Below are 5,748 nucleotides of genomic sequence, written 5' to 3'. Positions count from 1 at the left end.
CCTTGACAGCTGTTGCTCTCGGTGTTGATGGTGAATCCTGATGGACAGCTGCAGCTAAGCCCTCCATGATGTTAATGCAGGACTGAGAACATAGAGAATCTGACACACACACTCATCCTCGTCTGAAACGCAACATCATATAAAAACACATCAACACACAAATTAACACCCTAATTATACTCGATTTTAACTGTACATAGGCTTTTGGCAGATATCTGCTGTGCGTATCCTACAGTTATTTTGAGAGTCGTATCTGCACGTAGCTTGGAAATAATTGAGATGCTCCTGCATGGTGCAGTACCAACGTATGAGGGGATGACTGTATATAGTTGCTATAACGTGAGTGAGAACAGGAACTAACTTCTTTCACTGCTGTTCCACATGTAACTATAAACAAGGAGGATCTGCAAATCCTAGACAATTATCATACCCTACTTACCTAATCCCAATCCTAAACCTTAATCGTACGCCCTGAACATTAATCCCAATTCTAAACCCTAATCCCAATCTTAAACCTTAATCGTCCGCCCTGAACATTAATCCCAATTCTAAACCCTAATCCCAAGCCCTGAACATTAATCCCAATCCTAAACCTTAATCCCAATTCTAAACCCTAATCCCAATCCTAAACCTTAATCCCAATTCTAAACCCTAATCCCAATCCTAAACCTTAATCCCAATTCTAAACCCTAATCCCAATCCTGAACCTTAATCACATTCCTAAACACTAAACTGTTATCCCAATCCTAAACCCTAACTCTCCTACACTACAATATGAGCTACTTTAGTTGTAGTTTAAAATACATGACATGACAACATAATTCAATTTATTTGATCAGAAATCATTAAAAAGTATTTACCAGCACAGTAAAATGCTTCATCCAGAATCCTTCTGGGCATTTCTCTCCCTCATCATCTACACAAAATAAAACACGCATGCCCTGATCTATTTTATAATTATGTAGCAAAACTGAAGGTTTTTTACAGAATTATTTTGGACTTTTACTGACGTTCCAGACATGGTGTATGTCGGTCCTCCTGCTCAGCCCCGAACATGACCATGATGAAATTGATGGACTTTGTGAGTATAGTCATTAGTATTGTTGTATGGTTGTGATGTGAGTATTGTCATTAGTATTGTTGTATGGTTGTGATGACCTGGCAGTGATAATGTGGCTGTGATGTGAAAGTACAGCCTGAAGTTGAGCATGTTGTAGGAGCTGCTGATGTCTGACAGATTTGCTTCAGTAGTGGAGCGAAACATTTCACTGATCCATCAAACTCCAGCGAGTGATTACAGCGCAGAGTCAGCACCGAGCTGACACCCTGCTGAAAAGAATTCTGGGTAGACCAGGAGTAAATCTGACCAGAGCCAACTTGCACATACGTCTCATCAAACTCCTAGAAACAAGGAGTTTTACCCAAGATGATCTTTATTCCACACATCTGATTAATGTTATTAATGCATCGATGATTAATGTGAAGTTCTAATGAAGCGTAAATTAAGACCTGCTGATGTAGCACTGGGGATAAAAACACTGCAGGAATAAATGCATTAATGACCACATCGACTAGCAAAACTCCCTCTGCATCCACACCTCTCACCACATGGGTTATTCTTAAGATCTCTCCTACACACACACACACACACACACACACACACACACACACACACACACACACACACACACACACACACACACACACAGAGACAGCTTTAGTCCTATTACAGTTTATTTATTTTTACGTCTCTGGTGTATGTAAATACATTCTGACCCTGTCTGGAAAAATTACCTGTGTGAAACTCCAGTTAGGATTCTTGTCTGAAATTCCTGCGGCTGATGGTGAAGCCGTTCATCATTCCTGCTGATACATGAACAGCCGTCCAGTACACCGGAGTCAAAGCAGATACAACAACTTTCAGCAAAGGACCTGCATGCACATTAACACACACACGCACACACACATAGAGGAACTCATTAACCCTTACTTGTTAATTCTCCTTCGTCCTCCTGAGCTCTTCTACTCTCTTTGTATTATCTTTCATAGCATCGTTTTCTCAGATTCACACATCAGTGGCTCAGGTACCAGATTCCTGAGGCTGTGTGAGTACGACTCAACCTCAACTCAAACTCAACCAGGATTAGACTTCACTGATCTGATCTCAGCAAGTCTCGCCACTTTTACCTGCCAATTTTCGCTAATCTTTATACTGTACATTTATACCTCTGTGTGTGTGTGTGTGAGTGCGTGTGTGTGTGTGTGTGCGCGTGTGTGTGTGTGTGTGTATGTGTGTGTGTGTGTGAAACCACATGGTGTCAGAGAGGCAGGCAAACCTTGAAAGAATCTGTTTCTCTATACCATCTCACACACACACACAAACATGTTATAACTGCCAGTGTCTCACGCGTCTCTCATGCGTGTCTCACGCATCTGCTATCAGCTGTTAAAACAGTGTAAACAAAGCATTATCTTGCAGGCAACTTTACAAACCGCTGTGGTGTGTCCCAAGTAGTGTAAGGGAGTGTTTATGCTGGAGGTTTGTTGTTATTTTTACCTGACTAACTGATAGCAGGGGTTCACCTGTCAACTGTAGTGTTCATATTTGGAAAAAAAACCCTGCTGTAAATGTATATCAATCGAAATGTACTATGAAAATAACAGGTATTTTCTGTAAAGATATTACTTCAGTACTTCAGTGTGAATATGTTGTACACTTCCATCCATCCATCTTCTACCGCTTACTCCTTATCAGGGTCACGGGGAACCTGGAACCTATCCCAGGAAGCATCGGGCACAAGGCGGGGTACACCCTGGACAGGGTGCCAGTCCATCGCAGGGCACAATCACACACACCCATTCATACTCAACACGCCAATCAGCCTACCATGCATGTACCATGTACCAAGCACAGGGAGAACATGCAAACTCCGTACACACATGGCCCCGGCGGGAATCGAACCCTGGACCTGAAGGACCTGACACCCTGGAGGTGTGAGACGAAAGTGCTAACCACTAATGTATATATATATATATATATATATATATATATATATATATATATATATATATATATATATATATATATATATATATATATATGTGTATATATATATGTATATATATGTGTATATATATATGTATATATATATATATATATATATATATATATATATATATATATATATATATATATATATATCATCAGTGACTGGAAGTCTTTACATTTGGAGAAAAAGGTGTTTTGTTTATACATAAGCTGGTGATTAACAATGATGACATGGACATTTATTTGTACATGGCAAATGTAGGCCATTTATTTTGTATATTTTAGATGAATTTAAGATGTGTGTGTGTGTGTGTGTGTGTGTGTGTGAGTGAGTGTGTGTGAGAGAGAGACTCACCCACACTGGGAGGAACGTTCTCCATGTGAACCTCCAGTATGCTGCATCTGCTCTGAGTTCTCACTGATGTTCACTACAAGGAAAGACACACCAAACTCACGATCATTCACCATCCCGATCACACTGGCACGAGCCCTATGGAGAGAGTCTCCTACAGACAGACAGATACCAAGGACAGACAAAGAGCAAGATACAGAGAGAATGAGTATGTATGAATATGACTGTAATTTTTTCTATTTGTTTAATTTATTAAGGGTTTTTTTTTAAAACAAACAAATAAATAATCTGAACATAAGGATGTCTGGCACTGCCTGGACTCAACATCTGAACCCTCACATGCTGCTCCCCCTTTGGTTGGTTTTGAGTTGTTGCAAAATCTGATTCACTGTTGGAGGCCACACCCACATGTGACACTGCATGGCTCCCACAGCTCCCAGTGAGAGTAACCGCCTGCAACTGCAGCACAAATATTAACAGTGGTGGACTAAACTGATTACTGATTAACCTGCTTATTAAAACTGATTACGAATGTAATAGTCGTAACACAAATATCAAAAAGCAGTGATAACGATAAACATTTCAACCTGTACTTTCAGAGATATCATCCTCCCATCTCATTTTCAGCAACACACAGATACTCTCCTGAATCCCTGCTCTGACAAACACACACACACACACACACACACACACACACACACACACACACACACACACACTAAATATCATTATGCAGCTGCAGCAGGTGGCCATCTTTAAACCAGCACAACAGCGGAGCTGGAGTTCCTCTAACAGAACAATCCAACACAATTACAGCACCATGAGAGACAAACTGAGACACATGGCCATCTACTTTCAGAACTGGAGGCTCTATAGTGAGAGAGACAGAGGCAGAGACAGAGAGTGATACAATGAAACAAGAGAGAGAGAGAGAGACACACACACACACAGATAGAGTGAAAGAGAGAGTGTAAAACAGACCTGTATTTAAAACTCACCTGTAATATGGATGAATGCTAAAGCTCGAACAGAGCCGACGCTGATCTCCACTGTACACATGTACAATCCCGAATCCCTCACTGTTACATTCCCAATCATCAGCAAACTCTGACCCGCTTCATCCACACTGAAACCGGACCAAGAGGGGCAGGGAAAATCACACACACACATATCAGTGCTTGTGTGTGTGTGTGTGTGTGCACTGACATATGTGTATGTACATCCTTTAAACCCTTTAAGCCTATCTGTATAGGGACGATTGTTAACATTCCAGGTGATGACAGGGGGAGGGGTTGAGTGGGCGTGGCAGGTGAGGGTCAGATTTTGCCCCACCCTCAGTGTCATGTCGCTCAGCGACTCCTTAAACTCCGGTCTCATGTTAACAGACAGATGGACTTTGTGATGTGCAGAACCTGCTGCATTCATGGCCACACAGGTGAGCACACCTGCATCAGAGGGCTGATAAAGGGGAGCCTGAAGAGTTACAGCTTAGTATCACAAATTCACTCAAGAGTCAAACATTGTTTTTGTGTGTGTGTGTGTGTGTGTGTGTGTGTGTGTGTGTGTGTGTGTGTGTGTGTGTGTGTGTGTGTGTGTGTGTGTGTGTGTGTGTGTGTGTGTGTGTGTGTGTGTGTGTGTGTGTGTGTGTGTGTGTGTGTGTGTGTGTGTGTGTGTGTGTGTGTGTGTGTGTGTGTGTGTGTGTGTGTGTGTGTGTGTGTGTGTGTGTGTGTGTGTGTGTGTGTGCTGAAATGGGTTCTCTCAATGATTAGCTCTCCTGTATTCAGGACAGTAAATTTTCCCCGCAGGTTCTGGTCTCCATTTTTCTCCCTGTCAATTTTGGGTTCTGGAACTCCTTGAGCTGATCAAAGCAGCAGACTCTGGAAGCCCTGGATGACGGACACTTCAGATTGACCAACAGGAATTGTGGGCGGGACTTAAAAAGTCAAAACATAGCAACATTTACCACCAAAATATCTCAGCAGTTTTACAGAGAAACACACTGTGTGTGTGTGTGTGTGTGTGTGTGTGTGTGTGTGTGTGTGTGTGGGTGTGTGTTCTGACCATGCAGAATCACTGTGATGTCATGGCTCGCTCTCCCTTCGCTGTTCAGGGCTGTGCACGTGAAAATCAGGGCATGTTCAAGTTGTGCATTTTTAATGTGCAGTGTTCCATTCTTGAAGGTCAGGAGGTTGACTCCGCCCCTCACAGAACCACCCAATTTGTGCCATTACAGCTCGGGCTCCGGCAGTCCAATCGCTGAATATGGCACACTGACAGACTCGCCAACACCGAGTGTGTATTCATCATGAGGTACAGAAATGACAGGAGGAACTGTAGAGAAACACAA

General features: G+C 42.3%; 2 long non-coding RNA genes across 2 annotated transcripts; both read right to left on the bottom strand.

The window, feature by feature from the left end:
* On the bottom strand, positions 1-4,051 carry LOC128630067 (uncharacterized). Its single transcript, XR_008394305.1, has 4 exons — positions 3,405-4,051; positions 1,795-1,932; positions 861-1,631; positions 1-122 (listed from the first exon to the last, which is right to left on the bottom strand). It is a non-coding gene; the product is annotated as an uncharacterized LOC128630067 (long non-coding RNA).
* A 951-nt stretch (positions 4,052-5,002) lies between these two features.
* Positions 5,003-5,748, bottom strand: LOC124627490 (uncharacterized). Its single transcript, XR_008394197.1, has 2 exons — positions 5,463-5,748; positions 5,003-5,334 (listed from the first exon to the last, which is right to left on the bottom strand). It is a non-coding gene; the product is annotated as an uncharacterized LOC124627490 (long non-coding RNA).

The sequence above is a fragment of the Ictalurus punctatus genome, unplaced genomic scaffold (assembly GCF_001660625.3).
Source record: "Ictalurus punctatus breed USDA103 unplaced genomic scaffold, Coco_2.0 Super-Scaffold_100046, whole genome shotgun sequence".
NCBI lineage: Eukaryota > Metazoa > Chordata > Actinopteri > Siluriformes > Ictaluridae > Ictalurus > Ictalurus punctatus.
Note: the sequence above shows the minus strand (reverse complement) of the source record. Positions and strands in the feature narration are given on the sequence as shown.